Source organism: Coturnix japonica, chromosome 3, assembly GCF_054131305.1.
Source record: "Coturnix japonica strain WE chromosome 3, WE-NBRP24, whole genome shotgun sequence".
Classification (NCBI taxonomy): Eukaryota; Metazoa; Chordata; class Aves; order Galliformes; family Phasianidae; genus Coturnix; species Coturnix japonica.
Genome location: NC_140665.1, coordinates 10,624,900 through 10,648,117, shown reverse-complemented (window position 1 = coordinate 10,648,117; position 23,218 = coordinate 10,624,900). Strand labels below are relative to the sequence as shown.

Below are 23,218 nucleotides of genomic sequence, written 5' to 3'. Positions count from 1 at the left end.
GCCCTAATGCACTACCAGTAACTGTAACTACGAGTAACAAAAGCAGCTAGTCATAATAGTGTGGAAAGGGAAATAGCTTGGCATTATTAATGTCAGGTTTAAAGAGCAGAATCTCCATTTGTGTTATTGCCTGTCATCCTCTGGGGAGCTATAAGCTTCTCCCTGAGCAGGCATCTAGTTTCTGCCCTTACCCTACATAACCTCACTGTTTTCAAAATGGTGTTGTTAGAGCAGATTGGCATGAAATCAAGGGATTCTGTCCTAGGGATTTAAAATGTCTCTACTTATTTTTTGCATGCATGTGGCATCAGAAGGATCACATAGAAACTTAGCCATACCATCCTTTTTTCCCAAGAATCTCAATTTCTGCTTGTGTCACCAGTCTTTTTGCCTATGCTGCTTTCCATTATGCAGAGAGGCAAGCTTCATAACATCCTTCAGGATACCTAATACTCTTCTTGCTCCATCTCGTTCAGGCACAAGGGATAATTGCATGGTAAATTGGATCGGCCCTCTTCACGTTCTCAAGATTGGTGTTAGTTTCATATTCTTCTCTGGTGTTGCTGTAGATTACCATAACTTGGAATTAGACTAATGTATATGACTAAGGTTCAGGTTTTTTATGCACATTTCTCTTTCTGCAACGCTTTTCTTTCTGTTTCATTGAGAGTACCTATTATGACATAGCCAGTCTGGATGAACTGAATTAGCGATTTAGGCTATCCTTCCATTTTTGTCTTCTCATGCATTTTCAAATTCACTTTGTACTTTGAAATTTCTGCCTTTAAAAAAAAAAAAAAAGAAGAAAAATTCCATCCAATATGGAACTGCTTAGATTTATTTGGCAGGTTTTCAGTATATCTGTCAGTGCTGTGTGTCCTCTAGAAATGTCTCTCTGAAATCCATTAGGGTACCTCCAAAAGGAAAATAGAGTCAATATGGCTTGCAAACTTTTTTAAGCATGTAGTTTATTCTCCTTTACAAAGTACAGCCAGTTGCTTTGCATTATTTCTCATAAACCAAATAAATGATCGTTTTGGAGTAGTTAAGCATTTGAAGGGTATACAGTGACAAAACGCAAGACAAGAAAGTTCTCTGAGATCAACTAGTGCAGAACAGTTATTTTGCATTTTTTGCTGATCTTTTTCCATCCAGTTTCCTGTATTTTCCATTCACTTTTTTTCTAATATGTGTGTGAGAACTGTTTCCAGTGAACAAGGTTGAGCATTTATCCAAGGAAGCAGCCTTTGGTAAATCAAATAGGAACATATAGGTAGACTACAAATTAGAGGCACAGGTTGAACATATCTATGTTTGTTAAGGGCTGTATATATTCAGTCCTGCAGATGCAGTGTTGCAACAGGGATGTGACATATTGCTTATCTAGGGAGATGTGCCAACAATTATGAATACACAACAATTCTACTGAAAGAAAATCGGGCCAATTTAAATCTGTTCTAAAGTTTTTAACTAGCTTAAAACTCAGTCTCTCTGTTCTAGGAAGGAGTGTTTGAGAGACCGAAGGCATTTGAATCATAGAACATCCTGGGTTGAAAAGAACCACAACAATCATCCAGTTTCAACCCCCTGCTATGTGCAGGGTCACCAACCACCAGACCAGGCTGCCCAGAGCCACATCCAGCCTGGCCCTGACTGTCGCCAAGGATGGGGCATCCACAGCCTCCTTGGGCAACCTGTTCCAGTGTGTCACCACCCTCTGTGTGAAAAACTTCTTCCTAATATCTAACCAAAATCTGTCTCAGCTTAAAACCATTCCCCCTTCTCCCATCCTATTTGGGTACAAACATTTGGATGTAATTCTGAACCATTTGGAATTCACTCTGATTTCCAGCTAAATTTCAGAGCAAGTTGCTAGGCAATACAATCTGTAAACTGAAACAAACAAGGAGAATTCTACTGGTTTCACACTGGACTACAAGGTATCAGTCAGTTCATATACTACAGTCTCTGAGCATCTGAGTGTGCTACTGTACAACAGGTGAATATATACTTCATTGCGCTGTTTTTTTTCTGATTGTGTTTATGAAATACTTATTTAGTTCTGTGCTGGTTTGCATGTCTAGGAAATATAAAATCCACGTAATAAGCTGATAAAAAGCAGAACATTTTTCACAATCAATCTGCCAGATTTCATATTTTTGACTCATTTACTCTGATGTATATCTATTTGTCTGGGGAAAAACTCAGGATTTATAATGTATCAAGAGAACAAAAAATCCCAATCCCTGCCACATCGAGGAGAAAACCAATTTTCAAATAAAAGGATCATTTCCAAACACATCTTCATCCATGTTTTTTAGACTAATCTACTCATGTTTTATATACTTTTAATATTATATTCACTGTGATAGTATTTGAGCATCGTTTCCTGCTACCTGTAGGTTCAAAGAAATACTCTTCTATTTGGCCAGTAGATATTCATGAGCAAATGGGAGTCAAGCAGACATAAGCCCAAATGACTAATGGCATCTTCAACACTTGAGAGCATTTGCTCAGGATGTGTAAAGTTCTCATGCTTGAGTGTTGCTGAAAGATAAATGAGGAACAAAATTCACGTGCCATTTTAGCTCCCCTGAAGCTGTAGTGGAAACATCTAGCTGATGATACAGGCTATCATAGGAATACTGAGAGGGGTCAGGGAGGGAAAAGGGCAAAATTAAAGGTTTATATGGAATCTATGGGAAGTTCCATTGTTCATAGGATTATTTTTTGGGGCATTGTATGCTGTTTGCATAGAAGTGCTGCCATGAATGTATCCTGCCTTTTTGACAGGCTGTGTAGGTCTGTGGGGGGGGAAAAAGAGACCCTATCTAGTCATTTGGTTTATACTGCACATGAAATAAAGATGAGGTTGGTCTAACTAATGATTGGTAGTCCTGGACTCAGAAGCAATATAATATTCTTATTTCTTTCTTAATCCTCTTCTTTCAGGTGTGTAGTTTGGGGCTTCTCCAGTTAACTCTCCTTTCTTTCCATGCAATACCTCAGAGGCCACAATCCCTCTTGTCCTATTTCCAGGTTATAAGAGGGCAGTTGGAGCAGAAAGTAAGTATAAGATGGTTCTGAAGCTTTTATCTTTGTTTCTATATCCTGTAATATCTTTAAAGTACACACTGTCTTTCTTGCCACCAGAAACAAGAACTTATTTAAATGTCAAACATGGTCCTAATGAATCCCACAAGATAATCATAGCTGCAGCTGCCTAAGTTAGTTTCTATAAATAACTCTATATGATCTTTAAGTTTTTAAGCACTAAATCCAGAGTTTGCTCCTCATCTCACACATCTGTTTGAAAACAAGGATGTTAATTTAGTAGTTAAGTCTTCTAAGTGCTTTGCCATGGGGTCACATTTTGATACTGAACCCTGAGCTCTTCAAATATGCCAGATGAAACAATCTGGGTAATTTTGAAGAGTGAGGCACTCCTGAGTATTCAATACTTGAAATAATGAAATCGTTGAAACTAATACTTAGAAATGTCTTGAAGTAACATTAATTATCATTCAGCAAAGGTTGGTGCCTATAGAATGGTGGTTACTAAATAATCTTACGCTTTTCTAACTTCATTCAACAAAGTTTGCCTCTTAAAAGTTAACTTCTTTTCTCTAAGGAAGCATTGGGTTCATTACTCTGAGGGTGACAGACCACTAGAACTGCCCAGAGAGGCTGTGGAGTCTCCTTCTAGGGCGATATTCAAGACCCATCCAAACACCTACCTGCATGACCTGCTGTAGGGAGCTGCCTTAGCAGGGGGTTGGACTCTATGATCTCCAGAGGTCCCATCCAACCCCTGCAATTCTGTGACTCTGCAATACAGCATTTTCTCAGCGCTATATCCTTTTAAAGCCTCCCTTACAAAGAGGAGAAAATGGCAGTAAATACAAGTCTTGTTGCCTTGTCTTCTGACATTTACTTTCTCCATCTATCACTAGCAGATATTTATCCTTCCATTTTTAAAAGAGAAGTCTGAAGGTATTCTGAATTTGAATCCCTTCATATGTACATGTGTACCAGCCCCAAAATGAGGCTGTGCAGCCAATGTGCAAGGTAGTTCCCTCATGCAGGAATCTTAGCCCAGCATCTCTGTTTCCCAAGTGATAACTCTTATACCAAAATCAACTTAACGAGAGCTAAAGCAGACAGCCAATTTTCAGGCTGTTCACATTGCCTCCTCTTCTCAGTCTGCCAAGGCAAGAAGACCTTGCATAACCCAAAGATGGAACAGCAGTACAGCAGGTCTCTATAGGAGATGAAAACCTACTTGCACTCTACAAAGGCAACATTAGAAGATTTCATAGTGATGCTACATTGTGATATTTCCTGGAATGATTTGCCTCCTTCTGTTAACAGAAATGGTAACTGCAGAGCTTTGCTTTTGGTTAGCATTTCTGCACCTGAATTCTTATCCAAATAATTTGAGACTGCAAAGCAAGGATAGGATTTAGCTTTCTCCTAGTACCTGTTTCCATATATCTTTAAATAGTTTTCAAGTTTTTGATGTGCTTACTAATAGGCTTGTTCTCAGTAACTTTAATTCCCAACCTGATTAGTTCCACGAATGTGGGCTTTTTTTATTTCAGGAACTTCATTTTTCTTCCATCGGTTATTATAGCTTCATGCTGACATTCTGTAGGGCTTCCCCCAGGGGTATTGTGTTTCATGTGGTTTTCTCAGAAGAAGAAATATTTTTAGTACCTCAGAACTGTCTTTCCATAGTTCTGCTACACCTTTTTCCTTCAGTTGTTTCGGATTTGAAAGTAAGATGCCACTAGTAACACAAGAAGGCTGCAGTCAACGCCAGCCTGTTCTCAGTGCTGCCTACAGACTGATGCAAATTGGCATATTTAAAGCCTAGGCAGACAGCAGCTGTGTAATCCAGTGGCATTTCCTTCTAAAATGTTCTGCACAGAAGAGGAGCTTGAAAGGAGCATGAAATGAAGTAACAGCTTAGAGATAATTCCAGTTCCAAAATAGGAGGCAACACTATGCTAGGCAGCAAATCTTTTTGCCTGTATCTGCAGAAAGAGTAAGATACTCCTGACATGCTAGCTCTGTTTCTGCCATTGGGTAGGTGCCCACAGACCTGCTTCTTTTGTCACCTCACTGACCACACTGCAATGCCCTCCAGCCTATGCTCACAGTTTTCTTTCCCATGGAAACCAGGATGCTTTTGAAGAAGAAGAGTGGAAGGGATGCTGTGTACCTTATTTCAAACTGCATGGCTTTAGGAGATGAGCAGAAAGCAATGCCAGCAAGATGCAGCCCTTTTTTTGACCTTGCTAGGTTTCGGTTAGCCAGACAGCATCTGATTTGATAAACAAGCTGAAAAAACCTCCAAGCATCTGATCCAAGCAGAAAAGTTCCCACAAAACTGGAGGGAAACAGAGACTTAAAACTAGCAGGTGCAAAAGCACAGACAGTTACATAGCTTGGAGCCTCCCATCACAACCTGTCCTCAGCTGTGGAGCAGACACAGTGAATCACACTCCCTCAAAAGCAGAACACTGCTGTCTGGTGTGTTTTCCTTCAGGACACTTCTTGCAGTGTGCGGGAGCGCCTCCACACATGTGAGATATTAAGCAGGGGAGGCAGGAAACCAGCAAAGCTGTGTTGGATGGAGCCTTGGGTAGACTGATCTAGTGAGGTGACCCTGCTCGTGGCAGGGGATTGGAACTAAATGGTCTTTAAGGTCCTCACTAATCCAAACCATTCTGTGATTCTGTGGTGCCTGCACCCTAAAAATAGGATGATTTCTGTGTGAATTTATTACTGAAATCACAGTGGTTTGGGAACTTTTCTTGGACTGCTGTCTGTGGGCTGCTGTAGCAGGAATTCTGAGTCAAGGCCTGAAGCAGTGATTGAACACCTGGTGGGAAGGCAGGGCCAACCCCGGGAAGCTCAGGTGTATGCAGCACATCTGAGTGATCAGGAGGAGTAGAGCCAGGTTCTACCCCTTCCCAGACCTCACTAAGGGTTGGCAGTGGAGGTGAGGCTGTTTTGTATGAGATCCCTGTGTGCCTGAGGTCTTTTGAATATAAGCAGCTTTTTCTCCTTTATTTTTTCTGCCTGTTGCATTTGAGGAAACCCTTGCTTGCTGCAGCCTGGGACCTTGCTACTCTGCTGCGTTTTCCATTGCATTACAGTTGCCTGACCTAAGTTGCCTGCTCTTCAGTGTGTTGAGCTGGCCACCAAGGCTCAACTCCTTCCCTGCAAGGCCAGAAGGGAACTGTCCCCACCGTTGCTCCCTCAGCAGAATGTCTTTCTGGCTGGGCTGAAGTGAGGAGCCCTGCTGTGCCTGACACCTGGTAGTGATATTTGAGGAGTCCCACCTAGGAGAGTATATAGTAATCTGATAGATGATAGATGAAGATGAAGTAATCTGAGGGGCAGCTCTCAAGGGATGAGGTTTCCCTGTACAGCAAAATGTGATTTAACGTTGAGCTGCCTCAAAATAAAAGGCTGGAGAGGAATCTTCTTTCCCACCTCTGTTTTTATCACACTGACACTCTTCTCTTTACCAGTATCTTTGGGCTTTCGTTTCCTCCAACAGATACAGTCTGTTCTGCTTCTGGAAAACCTGAGGAAAGGAACTGCAAATGGAAGATATGTCCCCTCATTTCTTTCTCTTCTTCCCCCACACTCTTTCTTAAAAAGAAATGCTTTGAGCATTTGTTTCCTTTTGTTTAAACCCAGGTTGCTTTTCCTAATGCTTTCCCTAGCAATTTTGGCTACGCTTTTTGTTCAAAAAGAAGTAAACCACTTCATATTCAAAAGCCACAAATTGCTGCTTCCATTTTGTCAGGAAGACTGGTCTCTGTCCAGGTTGAGAAATAACACTCAAATCTGCCAAGTTTTGTCAAACGTTACCTTCCTTTAACAAGAAATATTGACGCTTTTAGTATTAAAGAGAAAGAAGCCATTTGAATGGTTTATAGGAGAGGGAAGGGTCTGTGTTTTCTTGGGCGCAGACATAGAGGAGGAAGAACTCGGAAAGACACAATAAAAAGGAAACCAGAGAAATTCCTGACTGAAGGCCAGTTTTAGTCTATAATTGTTATTGGATTCTGCCAGTCTTAGTCATGTAGTGCAATCCCTATTGATTTCTGAAGGTTCCTCGCAGAGTAAGCTAATGTTTAACTTAAGTATTACAGGATCTTGTCTTTCAGAAATGAGAGCCAGGAAGATTTACCAGTTCAGCTGCCTTATTCCTGACTGATCAGCCTGCTTGATTCAGAGTTCCTTAACAGAGTTCTTTTTCAAGTGCAAGTGTTGAGGAATAGTATGATAATTACATTTGTATTCATTCTAACAGGATGTGTTCCAACTCCCCCTTTGTCATGTCCTACAGAGAGTTATCTGGTAAAAGAATGACAAGCCTTTGTGAAAGGATTGCAAATTCTGCCAGATTTTGGTGCTCCTATATACTCATGTTTCAAGATGCATAGCAGTGCAAGATCAGACCGTGTGAAAGAAAATAGTACATACCCTTTTAAATCAGGGTTATTTTTTAAGCTTATGTGATACAAGACCCTGTCATTACAGGGCAGCTAGCTCACTTGACTTCAGCCTTTGCCTCCTAGTGCACCCCAATGTGCAGAAAAAACAAACATTGATTTGGGTTGTGCTATGGTGCTATGCATCTCAATAACACTCCGGAGTGATTGGCGCTGAGCCTGTACCCTAGGGATAGAACTAGTCTCTGCCAAGAGGCAGTGCTGGAGAGGGGGCTACAGCTGTGGTCTGAAGAGACCTGGACAGTCTGTTGATGTTTTCTTTCCCTGTGTCTTGCAGCGCTTGAAGCTGCTAATTGTTCGCATTTTCTTCTGTTCATTAACGTATTTTCTCCTTTAAAATATGTATTTTGTCTTCCTGAAATGCTGATCACAAGGAGGTGCTTTGGGTGGGAAAGCTTTTCCAAAGACATTACGCATGCCAGGCAGTCACTCTGAATGGTTATTTCCAGGTAGATCCCTCAGGGTTTTTGAGGTTACATGTAGTCTGATGTGCCAGCTGCACAGTCTACCTCTTCAACATTTAAATATTAACATAAATGCATATTAAAGAACTGTGCATTAGCTCTTTAGCTGAAATAAGAGCGGGTATTCTAGCAGAGGCAAGCAAATAATGTTGATTTACACTGGCTTGAGGATTTGGCCTGTTATTTCTTCTCTATACTCTTGTTAGCAGAGCTACATGCTATGTAGTTAAGGTTTTTCCTAGAAAATGAGCAAGTAATTGTGTGTTTAGGCTGACTAGTGGTAACGCTGGGGAATCTTTTGCAGAAACTCACACAGAGCTACTTATTTGACCCAGCCATATGTCCTGGGCCTACCTATCCAGTACATCTTCCTTCTCTCAGCAGCCTCATCTAAACAGATTTAGAAGAGCAGCTCAGGTGACCACAGGTACCCATGTGTCTGACTAGTGTGGCCTTGGAAAGAGGCCCTGGAGCAGCTGTCTGTGCTTCTGGGGCAGCATCCATGGGCATCTCTCACACCCAGCCTGCCTACAAAGGTGTAGTACAGAAGTAAGTCCAGTGCTTTCTGAAAAGCTCTGCTGTTGCTGCTCAGATGCAAAGTAATAGCAGTGCATGTGAAATAATGCTGATTTTATGGTACAATCTGAGCATGGTTTTCTCAGGCGTTATTTCCTCTCTACTAATTATGCTGTGGGTACATCTGTGGGTATTTATATGTTGAGATAAAAATACTGGTGGTGCTCATCTCCCCCTTTGCTGCTGCTGCTGCTCCCAGTCAATGCTTGTGGCCAACATGCCTGCATACACACAGAGGTATGCACACAGTACCTAGTCCTGCCTCTTAATTGTTTTTATCCCAGTTCCTGCTCTTCTGCTTTGTGCTGATGAATGGGAAATTGTAGTAGTGTTGTGTCATTTCACTGGCTTCTCAAACGTAGGAATTATGGTAAAGTTGAGAACAAGCGAGATTGGATTCATAGTTCCACCTCCTTCCCTAATTAGCCAACCGCAGTATCTGCGGAGACAAAGAGGGAGTGAGATTTCACCACGGCAGGAGTGGGGGAGGTTCTTTTTTGTCTGTTCTTTCTTGTCCGTCTGTTCTCACTGAGACTGAACCCTTTCATGGTGTGTGCTTTATTTACAACTTCTCTGACTACGCTACGTCAAAGGTTTCCCTGACCTTGGCTTCATGATTATGCAGCAGAGCATTATAAATTATCTTGTCACCAGAATCTCCATTTAGGCAAGTATAATCACTTTCTTGTAAGAACCCAGGCTGGGTATACAGAAACAAAAAGTCTACTGCATAATAATGAGAGCAATGTGCTACTTGGGAAGAAAAAAACCCTCTGCCATATGGGAAACTACCACAAAGGGTGCTTGGAACCTGAATGCCATTAATTTGTGCAAAGTGCTTAGCAATCTTTGCAAAAGGTGGTAAAGTGTAAAACGTTAATTTAAGCTATACTGGGAAATGCAGCATAACCTGGCTTTTATTGAATAGAGCACCGAGTGTCTGCGCCTTGCTGCAGTGACACTTGGCAGCGCTGCACTCACTGCTTGGCAGTGCTTCTGCAGGCTCCATATTGCAGGGAGCGTTCTTCACCCTACTGGCTCTGTGATCCATGTGACTCACAGTCTACTTCTACAGCCACGGTAATAAAGCGTTTAGTGCTAGTTCCTTGTGATGCATCAGGGGAGTGAGAAGGAGCAATTGTATTCTACTTGATGCTAGAAAATCACATTATGTAGATTAGGAGTCAAATGGCTGTGTGTCTGCAGGTGCATATGTGCACACAGATGCATACTGATTCCTTTGAGGATATATATCTTTCCATGGCGCTGTGAACTGCAGGAGATGTGGAAGGGATTGGCTATGATAGTGATGATTGTGTCCAGTGAGCTAGAATCAATTTAAGAGGCAGCATGTTTGCTAATGCTACAGCTGCTTTCGTGTTTGTTTCACTTCAGCTTAGAACTGTACTTTCCCTTTCTGTATCTCAGACTGGTGGAAAATGTCCCTCCCATAAAATGACTCTTCAGTTTGTCTCCAGACTAGCTCATGAGCATTTTCCATTTCTTTCTCCACAACCTTGAATGTAAAATCTTGAGCTTATATATATATATATGCACACACAACATATATATAGTATAAAAGGGAATCACAGTATCTGGTTCTTACTCCAAAGATTTCATAGTTAGTCTTTAAGCCCAGTACAGTCTCCTCTCCCTCTCCATAGTAACAGAGGAACCGTTATTTTGGTTTATTCGTTAGGAATGTAGTTAGTATTCAGTGAATAAAATCAGAAAGCGGTATTTCACATAGAATAATTATGAGTATGTATTTACTTGAATAAGCTGTTGATTTTGCATGAATTCTGCACGCTGTTTCTTAGACAAATATGCTAATGATTGATGTGTGAAAATTTACTTTATTTTGGGCTTGTCAGACTAACTAACACAGTGCTCCAAATCCAGAAAATGATTTCTTTGTGCCTGTGGGGCTGTAACAATTATGGGAATATTCCAGGGAAGCTTACTGCTAATACATCGAACTCTTCTCATACGGATTTGGTGACACTGCAGCGATGTTTTCCAACAATTTTGATTTTGGAGTTGTCTTTTGGCATTGGTATTCAATGAAGTTCTCATAGCTGTATTGTAGCTATATCAGAATACCTGTTTATTTAGCATCCTTTCATGTGGTCTCCGTGACAAACACTGTGGCCAACAATATGCACAGTGATGCCAGTGATGCTGGGTGCTTGCTGGTGGTGTGGGCAGTTCTAGTGGATGGCAGTGATTTCAGAAGGCAATATGGAGGAGTGGATGTTATTTATCTGAACACTAACAAGGCTTTTGACACAATCTCCTGAAGTATCCCCACACCTGAGCTTGAAAGAGAAGGTCTGAAGAGCAAGATGGAAAGGTTGATGGAAAATTGACTGGACCATCAGGTACAAGGAATAGCATGCAGCGGGCCAAAGTTGAACTAGTAGCTAGTTACTAATGGTGTGCCTCAAGGGCTGCTACTGGGCCTGATGCTATTTAATGTCTTCATTAAACCTGAGTATTGGAATGAGATGGACTTCCAGCAAGTTCACTGATGACACACAACAGACTTAACAGTCAGTGCACTGAAGGGCCATGCACTAAAGATGAGTCTCAGGTGGCTGGAGAAGTTATTCAACTGAAATTTCATTAGGTTCAACAAAGGCAAATTCAAAGTCCTACACCTACTAAGGAATAATGCTATAATAATGCAACAGCACAGGCTGGGGTCCATCTGGCTAGAAACATGTATGTGGACAATGTGCTGAACAAGAGCCAGCAGTGAGCCCTGCGTCCAAGGCCAGCAGCATACTAGCTGTGCAGCCAGAACCTCAAGGGAAGCAATTACTCCCATTGCTCTGGACTAAGAGCATATCTACAGAGCTGTGTACAGACTGGGGCTCCACACATGGACAAGCCTGAGCAAGTTCAGCAATGGATGCCAGGATAATCAGGTTGTTGGGGCATACTGGATACGAGGACAAATCAGCAAAGCAGAGTTACTCATCCTGGAGAGAAGGTAATTAAGGGTCCTCCTCTCTGTTCTCTGTAACTATGCAAGTGCTCACTGAGAAGGTACAGCCAGACTTTTCTGGAAGTGTACAACAAAAGGGCCAGGGGCAGTGGACGCTGGTTGCAATGAGATAAACCCTGTTAAGATAAAAGATCTTTACATTGAAGGTAATCGAGCAGTAGAACAGATTCTCAGAGAGGTTGTGGGCTCTCCATGCTTGGATACATTCAATACTTACCTGGTTAAGGGACGTCAAAGATCATTTAGTTCTGACTGCTAACTCAAGCACCAGCCCAGGCTGTCCAGTGCCCCATCTAGCCTGGACTTGCACACTTCCAGGGATGGGGTCCCCATAACCTCTCTGGACAGTCTGTGCCACCACCTCACCACTCTCTCGGTGAAAAATCCCCCAGCATCTAAAAATAAAGACAATGAAGAGACATGACTTTCCCCAGCACAGCCATAAAAAAAGCCAAATTTGCAGCCAAAGTATCATCTTTAGCATCGCTTCAGCATGGAGAACTGTGTGAGAAATTCCAAGCTGATCTGAGTGAAGATCTGTCCAGATTTGAGTCAATGGGAATTGTGCCACTTACGTTAATGATAACAGGATTTCACAGGCCTATATGCAAAATCCTGGAAATAATTCACGACTGTAAGGGCAGTATTTAGTGCAATAATCGCGAGGTGAACAGGTTGACATGAAAATGCTCCTTGTTCACAACCTTTGCCTTTAGTGGTTGTTGTTTTTTTGGTTTTTTTTGCTTTGTTTGCTTTGTTTGCTTTTGAAAGGCTTCTTGCAAACTGAACTTAATGGTATTTCTGATGGTGAAACAGGAATTAACATTTTTGATGTGAATTTGTATATGGGGAAGTATACGTGGCATTGTGATTGGGAACTTCAGTAGCAGGGAATTGCCTGATGCACCCAATGAAGTGTGTAGGACAGACTTCCGATGTGTTCACTGCGCTTCCATAAAACCTCCAAAGATATTTTAACTTGAGTGTATGGAAAATAACTGAATAAGAAAAGTTAAATGTAGATGATAGATAGCTACGTGATACAAGATTTTTTCAGCATTGCTCCGCTAATGTAACTGATTGAGTACAAGATGTGTTGCTTGCCATTTCCCGGAATAAAAAAATGAGCTGTTGAGTCTTAACTCCCTATTCCAATTATGGTTATAAAACACTGAATCAATTCGTTCTTTAAAAAAAAAAAAACCAACAACAACAACAAAAAAAGCACTTGCAATAGCGCTTGGAATTAAACAGTTCAACAGAATTAATAATGATTCCAGATGGGTTGTATTTGGCACTAGGAAGCGTGTGAAAGGAAACATTTTAGGGAACTCATTTTAAACCAGAAGTTTGAATGATTTATAAAAGTCCTTGAAAGATTTGTTCACGAGTAAAAGCACTCTTTCAACCTTTGCACATTTGGAGCTAACAAAGGATGTGACACTCACTGAGTGAGAATCTCGCTGCTGGTGAGAAACACGCGTATGATCACTAACAGAAATGGCTGAAATAGTAAAATGAAAAGCCCTTGCAATGCCAGATTCTCAGCGCACCCCGTGTGCCTTATTTACCTATTAGTTAAATAAGGAAAAATGTCAGTTCCTCGCCTTTAAAGAGTACTGGAAGCAGGAAAACCTTTGTGATTGTGAGGTCGATAGGTGGGTGCTAATACCTGCAGTGATATATGGGGAACAAGAGCACCTTCTATTTGTAATTTAAACTTTTCCTTAGGTCTGTGAGAGACAAGACACTGGGCCAAAAACAGTGAGGCCTGTGTCTGATAATAATTAGTTTAGCATCTAACATTAGGCCAACTTGGAAATACTGGAAAAGGATAAAGGCACATTTAAAAACACTTATCCACAAGTAAATGTTATCATACTCCACTGACTAATTGTCTCCCTTTCCAGCAGTATCCTTGTTGTAACCGCAAAGTATTTAGTAGACATTGAGCTCTCTTAAATGCAAGTCAGCAACTACAGCTAGGAAAAGAGTTAGCATCATGTGGTCAATCAGCTTCTTTACTGGTTACTGATGATTCATAGGTTATATTTACAGAGGAACAAGGAAACAGATTACACACACTTCATGTGTTAAATTAAATCAATTATTAATAGGCAGATGGACATCTTACTAACTTGTATTCTGTAATGAACTTGTGTGAATGGTAAACAGCAAAGCAGAATCCAATAGAGTGCCCCGAACCACTTTTTTTGTTTAATCAATTATGGTTTTAGTCTAGTGTCAGTTAATGGAACTTAGTGAATTTCTGCATCCTGCCTCCTCTTCTGTGATGTACAGCACATTCCTTGATCAAGACTCAAGGGAGGATGTCTTTTGCAGGGGAAGCAAAAAAGAAAATGACTGCACACCCAACTTCCTTTGCAGTGGTCCAAGCTCCTGAAAGCTCACCTGTTTCAATGAATAAGTGACATTCTTCTTTATCTACTTTCAAATGTTAACAAATGGTTCCACAGGCAAACTATTGGATGCCATTGCTTCTTGGAGCAGTCATGTGTTGATAGTAGCATGGCTTTGTTGTGTGTCATTATTCTTGTTACGATGTAAAAGCAGATGCAGCATGATTAGGAATTTCATTTATTAATTCTAATTGTTGAAAATAACTGTGCTTTCTCTTCTCATTTGCTTTGGGAGTTCTGGCCATAGACACCACTTTCTGTTCATCCTCTTTAAGAGGGTTTACAAGCCTACCCTGTTGTTTCTTCTGGAAGCCTCCTTGTCCTTTTCTGGGCTTTTGATATTTTGCAAGAAGGGCTATTCCCTACCTTCTTCAGTAGCTTGCAGGAATGGTATCATATTGTCCATATTTGGAATTTTTCCATTCATTTGATATATACGGATGAATATGACTTCATAGTGCTTGAACCAGAACTCATTGAAGTGAATGGAAAAATTCCTAATTCCCTCAGTTAGTGGGCCTCATAATCTTGGCTTTGGTTACTCTGAAGCTGTGTGCCTTTTCTAGAATTACTTAGAAGTTTACAAAGCCAAGGGAAAGTTTTTGTAAGTATGGCAAAAATGGGACATCACAGTTTCACAGCACCACAGCATGGCTGTGTATGAATTAGAAGAGTCAGAAAATCTGCTCTGCTCAGTAAAATAATACTAACAATTTGGAATTCGTGTTGGGCTCAGGCAGGCAGCACGGAGCATCAGCAGCTTTGCCTAGAAGTGCAGGGAGGAAAGCCAAAACTCATCAACATTTCTTTTCAAGGAAAATAGGTTTTGAAACAATGTAAATAAACACACCACCAAAGAGGGGAGGGAGGGGATAAAATTGTTATTTTCTGGAAGGACCATCTAGGATGAAGGGTTTTTTTCCATTTAGGAGATGGAGAGGTCTGTGGAAAGAAAGAATTAAAATCTGTCAGATAGAAACACACAGTCTGGACAAGAAGAGAAACAGGTAAATGAAAATTAACCTGTTCCTTTTTAGAGTCGTAGCTGTCTGTGAATTATTTGGTGTTTTAAAGATCTGACTTTCTGACAATGGACAAGTTTCAACAGAGGATTTTTAACCCGTGTATTTTTACATCCTTGTGCGATGCAGCGGATATCAACACTAACATTTCTCTTATTTACAGAAATAACATTGGATTTGACTGAAGCCCCTGGAGAAGTATGACCTTGCTGTTCTCCCTTGCTAAGAGATACAGCCTTCCTGTCTCCTTGGCTAAGCCCAGGTACCAGCAGAGGCTTGAATCCTGCAAGATCCGATGGCTTTCTGGGTTGCTTTAAGCTCACTAAAAGCTGTGTTACACAGTTATAACACAAGCTTCAGGTCTGCATGTGCATAGTGTTATTTCCTTTTGGGGATATATCCTTTGTAACACCTTTCAGACTTGAGGAAGAGGCTTTTAACTGTTTCCTTCTGGTTGGGGAAGGAAAGGACAATTCCCAGCCCATTCCTTGGCTGTGGTCTCGATCAAATCCTGGCTGTTGCAACCAGGGCTCTGCAGATGTGGGAACCCCTGAAGGAGAAATTAAAACGTGGCTCTACTTCTAATGCAGATTGTAGGACATCAGATAACTGTCTGGGCATGCAGGCACACAATGCTTGGATCAAAGGAAAAGCTTACAAACCAAATCTCATTGCTTTATTGATACCTTTTTGTTGTTGTTGTTCTTAAAAATGCAAATTTTTAGTGGAACCAGAAGTATTTCTGATATGTCAAAACAGGCATTTGAATAAACTTGCAGATTATACAACACAGTAGAAAGTGAAGCTCATTTCTGCTTTCCCAGTTGCCTAGGTGATTAACATGAGATAAATACAGTTCTTCCTATGTCTGCTCTTAAATCCTTAAGACAAAGAGTTTTTGACTTGGTGTTGCAAGCTGTAAAGGTGTTTCAACAGCCAGATTTCACAAGAGTTGGACTCTCCTCCCTTCCCATTCCTTGTGTCACATTTCTGTTCTGCAGGTCATCTTACAGGTGATATTTAATGCCCTCCAAACCCTTCATGGGCTGAGAGCTGGGGTGGCTGATCTCAGTGGTGTGTGTGTTTATGTGTAAAGCTCACACTAGTTAAAAATACCAAGTAGTATATAATTATCTGTAGTGCCATTAGCACCCCGTAAGCATTAGAGCAGCAAAAGGTGGTCAGCTGTGAGGAAAAAAACAGATTGCTGGGCTAGAAATCGGGATTCCAACTGCTGCCTCTGGCTTTGGCACCGGATGGTGTAACCCTGAGCTAGTCAGCTCATTTCTAATTCCTCTCTTAGTTTTTCCTCTGTCATCTCTATTTAGATAGAATGTCCTTTGCGGCAGGGATTGTCTCTCCCTGTGTGTTTGTACAGTGTGTGACACAGCATCTCCATGGATGGCTCCAAGACGCAGAACCTTCATGAGAAGAGACTTCTGCTGCAGAAATCTCCACGTTCAGTGGCTTCAGAAACCTCAGTTCTGCTGCCTGTTCTCCCTTCTCCTTCCCAAAGATCTCAGGCTGTTTGTAAAAGAGCCTCAGCTAGAGTCTGCTAAATGCTGAGGCCTTTGTTTGACAGATCAGGAAAGAGAAATACAGGAACGTGGAGTGGATTTCTCCACCTCGTACAGGAAACAGGCTTTTTTTTCCTCCCTCCCCAGATTCAGTGCTACAAAGAGACGAGGCATTAAATAATAAATACATACATAATCCAAGCACGCTTTCCAGCTTTTACCTCCTGCTTCCTCTCCTTCATGGGCCCACAGAAACCACCACATCTGCATGTGCTTCCTCTACTGTCTCCTCTTTCTTCCCCTCCTCTGCTGACCTCTGGAAGCACTTCTGGGATTACCTGAGCAGCTCAGATGCACACAGAGAGATCTGTGCTTTCCAGAGACAGCCATTGAACACGCCCATGATGCCTAATCCAGCCTGAGGCTGTGGATGCCTGCCTTCACCTACCCTTGTTTACCATCAAAATGAGGCAATTGCTGTGGGACTGTGAGCATCCACACATTGACAGTAATCGAATTTCGTTGTTCCTGCTGCTGTGTGTTTCTATCTGGGAAGCCAGAAAGGACATTTTCACCCTTCATTTCATCTCACAGCATCACAGTGGAGGAAACAGATCGGAGTGGTGTCTCTTGTAAGGGCTAAACTGGGGTAAGGGTGAGCTGCCTTTTGCATTGAGAATCATAGAATCATAGAACCATTAAGGCTGGAAAAGGCCGCTAAGACCTCCTAGTCCAACCATCAACACAAATCTGCGCATTGTGAATTTGGAGCTGTTTCAGGAAGGAAGCTTAGGGAAAGAAAAAATATTAAAGAAGGAAAGAATTTTATTATTACTCTTATTTTTGCTTTAGAAGAAGTTGTTTCTGACGTGTTGGCTGGGCTGCTGTCAGTACAGCGCTGTGCAGGGCGAGCAGCCCCGGCTGTTGGCTGGGCTCGCAGGGCCACCTAGCGGGGTGGGCAGGAGGAGCTGGGTCACTGCTGCACCTCCCGAGCCTCGTTGAGGCTGCAGGGACTGACAGGATGCTTTGGAGAGCTTACAGCCAAACATCCATCAGACAAAGACTGGGGCTTGAGAAGGGCATCGGAACAGCATTGCTCAGACTGCTGTTAACTGGAAAGCCTTCCAGCCTGGATTCTGAGTGATTTATTCTCTAAAGCCCGGTACAGACACAATAAACACCTACAGTGGCTCTGTGTGGGATCTGAATCAGTGGTGATGTGATTCATGGGACACGATGTCCGGTCATTATGTTGTGATGCAGTCACCTACAAAATGCCATTCACCTGTGCATTGCTTAGGCAGAAAAAGCAGTCGGAACTCAAGAAGACAGGAGGACCCCCAGAAATTAGCAGGGCTGGGCCTACAGGTCCCTGCTGCCTCCTCATCCCATGTGCCTTTGCTGACTCTGTCTCTCAAGACTGCCTCCTTGATTGCACTCCCTCGATGGAGGCTTTCATGGGGGCAGGTTCTTACCTGATCCCTTTGTTTCCATCACAAGTCTAACACTTTCCTGGCCTCTTCCCAAGTACCTACATGGGAGGGCCTGTATGTGGATGCTACATTTTGGATTGATGGCATCCTGAAACCCTCCAGCCCATGCCTGAAACGGAGGCATCACATGTGAGCAGTCCCGTACAGTGGAAAGCCAAGCCCTTTCATTAGCATGTGCATTTCTTTTTTTTTTTCTCTTAGGTTGAATACAAACCTTTGTAAACTATAAAATCCAGATCTGGGAAGGAACGTCCTCCTGCCCCCACTCTGAGGATGGAGGCCCTGAAGACATTCTTAACACACACAAATTTAACATGAACTGAAGCTCCTGAATCAGAAGTAGACGCCCTCAATGGAGAGAAGCAGTTATGCTGTTGACATCCTGAAATCCTCTTCTTCTGAATTGATTATGTGCTAGCAGTAACACTGACACAGTTATGGTTATTAAGTTGTTTTCTGATTTTTATGGTTTTTGGGTGTTTTTTGTTTTACATTTTACCAGAAACATAGAAATTCTCTCTTCGGCCTAATAGGCTCTTGCATCATTTCTGTCCTGTGTGCTATATTAAAGAGCATCTACATCATCAGCAGATATTTCTGCTGTGCTGAATCTGCACACTAAGTCAAACTCAAAAGTGCAGGGCATTTATCCCCCCTGGCCTTTCAGCGTAGACTTAGTGGTTTATTGTTCATCAGTTCTGTATTCTAAATGGTGATGCCTGGAAGAAACACTAGGCAATATGTTCAGCATAGTTTTTGGTGCCAGTAACCTGTGTTCACACATAAAATCTAGCAAAATACAGTTTATACAGAATTATGATTATAAGTGTGTATACAAATAGATGGAAAAAAAAAACAACTCTCAAGGAGTTTCTGCAAATGACTTAATGTCAAGCTGGAAGTAAATGTCAAGAGAGTGTTCCGAGCAGATGTGTGGAGATCTTCAGGTCTGATGTTCGTCAATATTGTTATTAGCGATTTGGAGGATAAATACAGAGTACACTTGTGAAATCTTCTCAGTCTGGCAGGTGGGATCGTAACGCAAAGTGATAAATTAAAGAGATGGTCTGAGATCAACAAGGTGAAGTTCGCTAATGATAAGTGTGAAGCACCATACTGCGGGGGGAGATATCAAATGCGTAAATACCAAATGGGAAATAATCAGCTCAGCATCAGCATGAGAAAATTATCTTGTGTGTAAAGCAGTTCATAAATTAAGTATGACTCAACAATGTGATTATGCTGCAAAAATTGCTAATTCCACCTGGAGTTCTGTTAACAGAAATGTGTGTGGAACACAAGGGGTTGTGTAAGCATCAGGCTGGATGTCCACAGTTCTTTAATTGCAATCTGGGCACCAAAGTAGACCATACACCCATTACCTTCCAGACCTTTCCTTTTCCCCCTCTCCAGGCTGTTTCCTGAGATACAGACATTTTTGCCAGCCTTCTCCATGAAGGATCCTCAGCCTTTTCTTCCCTTCAGAAACCAGTGCCCCTGATCCTGCTGCCTCACATGGTCCTTTCTCACAGAAGCAAATGATCAGTGATGCCAGCAGAGGAGGTCTCCATGGGGATCCCATAGATGCGTATGGTCCCGTTCAGGTGGCCTGCACTTCTCAGACAAAACTATAAGAGACCCCTGCAATAGGAGGTGTTTCTGCACAGTATCAGAGTGAATGCATCATGTGCAGGCACAGCTAAGCTCAAAGGGGAAACGAAAACTTTAAATTCTGAGGTAATCCCCTGGGAACTACCAGTGTCCCACGTGAAAGAAGAGACTGGTGGGAAATGATTGTGTTTTCTTGTCTCGTTTTTATGTCACAGTGAATGCTTTGATGTGTTTTTTTTTCTTGTATCGCTCAGGATTTCATTCACAGAACCATGTCTTGCGGATGTTGGTCAGGCTTCTCCAGTCCAGGTGTAACATAGTGTATGAGCAAGCAATTTGCCAAGATTAAAACCCCCTCTTTCGTGATTTCTGTGGGTCATCCCATGTTAATGAAAAACACGTCATATTTTTTAGATATCACAAACCCACCATCAATATATTTGGGGCCTGGGGTGGCTGCGTCCCGAAGCATCTCCTGAGGCCTACCACTAGATGGCAAACTTTAATTTTTAATTCAAGAATTTCCTTGCCCAGAGCCGTGCTCAGGCCAGGGCTGGTGGCTCTGGAGCTGTAGGCCCTTATACAGCTTCTCCTTTCCCCACCACATGCCCTGTGGTGTCACCGACACCTTTTCAGCCAGGCAAACTCTTCTGTAACCAACGTTTCCCTGGAGGGTGTCCTGCCAGCACACGCAGCAAAACCCGAAGTTGGTTTCCTGGGTCCATTATGGCTGCAAGCCCAACAAAAACAGCAGTTCTGCCAATGTTTTTCAGTCTGGGGGTTGCTGGTGGTTGCACAGAGCAAGGACGTGGGGGAGGAAGGCCCAGGGAGGAAGGCTCTGTGTGCTGAGGCCTGCAGGCTGCAGGATAATCCTGCTGCTCTCCATCCTTCAGCCCTCTCCTCCCCCTCCTCCCCTCTGGGTGCACCAAGGAGAAGTGTTTGCAGGGCTCAGAGCACTTAGCAGGGTGGGGAGAAGGCTTTCTGCCTTTCTATCCCTGATGGTTATCTTGGAAAGCATTGAGGTAAGTTAAGAAAGAGATTCTAATGAACGTGATATTCTCCAAGGAAATAGGCACAAACCGTAACCTAGAGTGGTGCCAGCAAAGCCAGTCGCCTCAGCTCTCACTGGTGCCTGCTGGGTTGAGAGAAGTGCTGATAACATGAAGTTTTAAGCGTATTTTAAGAAACTCTAATAATACTGCCTAAATCAATCCTCATTTTCTTACAGATTTATGAAATGGTTCGTCTTCCCCATCAGCCACGTGTGTTGCATTATTGTATGCAGTAAAATGTATTTCCCCGTGAGCAGAACTAGGAAACCTGGCCCCTAATCCGAGGTATATGCTCCTCTGAACATAAACAGAATGGTAGGTTGTGTTTCCCTTGGTACTGACCAAGGGCTAGACTTAGGTAGGATTGTGAGATGCTTCAGTGAGATAAATCACATTTCTCCAAAAATATACCCAACTATTCCATGTGTTGTTACCATGAAATATATTTCTTCATCATAGCAGATGCCACAACTTTGTAGCAAGGCAGTTAGCATAGCAACTTCTGCACATCCTCTTGAGTTTTCTTGGCATCTATTTGCAGTTCTCATTCATGATGATCCTTTTAGATCTTTTGAAATCATTATGTCAAGTAGTTCCAGCACTTGTCCTCTGCACACTTAATCTCTTGCAGAGTTTTGTATTTCTAGCAGAACAGTCCCTGCTTTTACTGATTTTCTGTCTTTTAATTATATGGAAAGAATGCCGTTAAGGGAAGACAAATCCTTCATCTTCCGGTACTTGTATGTTTTAACTCTTTGACACTTGTCTAGTCCGACATCCAGTGCCATTAGCTAAAAGCAGACTCAGAGAAATTCCTTCCAGCTGCCAAGGAGATTCCTCACCTGTCTGCTGAACCTCCACTTTGAAGCCCAAGCTCTGCAGTGGGCAAGGACATAGTGCTTATAGGGTTGGCTATAGTGCCCAGAGCAGCTGCTGGGGAAAGACACCACTGTTTCCAGGTGAGGCCAAACTTACCCACTGCTCACTGAACATGGAGTAAAGAGGTGCTGAAAGCAAGACTCCCAGCTTGTCCTCCATAAGCATTCTAATTCACTGCTATCAACTTGTGTGTACTTGGGGCCATTAGCAGCACTGAGCGGACTAATCCATTGAACCTGGAGGTAAGGCTGTCTTGCTCTGTCATTTCTTAACTAGCTCCTCTGGTTGACTTCAGCAGACAACATTTAGTGGTGTTTAATGGAACATCTGCAATTGTAGCATGACAGAAGTTTTGAGTTCAGAATGATATTGTTTCTTGTTTTGTCTCAGGTTGGTCAGTGTGAACAGTTTTGTGTCATGGTCCAGCCCAGCTGCCTGTTGCCCTACACGTTGTGCAAACAAATACCGAGGGTAACATAAAACCAGACATTAAAATAATGAGTGAGCACTGAGTGGAGGAAACCGTGTGACTTTTTCAATCTTTTTTTTTTTGTCCCTGCTCAGAACAAAGCTGTATTTTAAGGCTGCAAGACTTTCTATGAGAATGAATCATTTTTCCTTGTGTTCTCCTTGAGACATCCTAGAGATGCTTCATTTTTCCTTAGTTACTTAATATCAGATTGCAATTTGCAGTTGGTGCAAAAATAGAGAAATCAGAAGAGTAATATTGGTAACTGTTTTCCAACGTGCCGTGTTAACATTCCAGCTGCTCCCTTTGTGCAGCTTGGTAGTAAATAATGGGATGTTTGGATGAAGATCTGGGTGTATGAAAACTATTAGTTGCTGATGCAGCACAAAGAATCTTAGACTTAGTTGGGAAGGCCATAAAAAATCATTTATTATTTACTTTGAATTTTTAGTTCCATACTTCACCATCAGGAGTCTGTGATAAATGCAGCATTTTGAATTGTTTTCCCACATCCATTGCTAAATAGAATGTACTGCTTTTACAAACCAATTTCTTTTCAGTAACACTGTTCAATTTTTCCCCTGTTCCTAGCCATACGTAGAGTATGGACCAGGAAAGGTCTGGTTTTGATCTCAGACTGCTATAAACCAGGAGTTAATCCATGGGATTGGTTGTGTGACAATGTGAGGAAATGATTGTGAGATCAGAGTAAAGGCTTCTGTTTGTAGCAAGACTCGTTGCATGAGTCTGTTTTCCTGGAGAGATGCCTTGGAGCCTTTCATAGACTTATTTTGATAATATTTTTAAAAGATACACCAAAGTGAAAAAAGAAGTCGAGGAAAAAAAAAAAAAAGATGTTTCTAATTCTAGTTGTTTCAAGCGGTATCTTAAGGCTGAGCACAAAACAAACCATACATAAATAGTAGAAAACAGTCCGCATCTCGTTGCCATGACAATGCCCTACTTATAGCACATTAAGCTGATTCATGTCTTTTCTCACCTCACTGTTAATAAATTATGGTGGCTGATGAGAATTAAGCCAGCTGGAAGAGCCAGTGAATGTAAGCAGCAAATTAATTTGTCACTTAACCGTGCTGTCCTTTAGGGGAATTACCCTCTATGTAGCAAATAATTTCTTTCTACATGTGAAATGGTAGGAATAGGCTGAAA

General features: G+C 42.0%; 1 long non-coding RNA gene across 2 annotated transcripts; it reads left to right on the top strand.

Annotated features, from left to right (window-relative positions):
• The first annotated feature begins 1,879 nt into the window (after positions 1-1,879).
• On the top strand, positions 1,880-19,043 carry LOC107310868 (uncharacterized). 2 transcript variants are annotated; one of them, XR_014944460.1, is made up of 4 exons: positions 1,880-1,999; positions 2,953-3,066; positions 15,191-15,289; positions 18,239-19,043. It is a non-coding gene; the product is annotated as an uncharacterized LOC107310868 (long non-coding RNA). The 2 variants fall into 2 exon arrangements; XR_014944459.1 differs by lacking the exon at positions 18,239-19,043 and having other exon boundaries at positions 15,191-15,819.
• Positions 19,044-23,218: the final 4,175 nt, after the last annotated feature.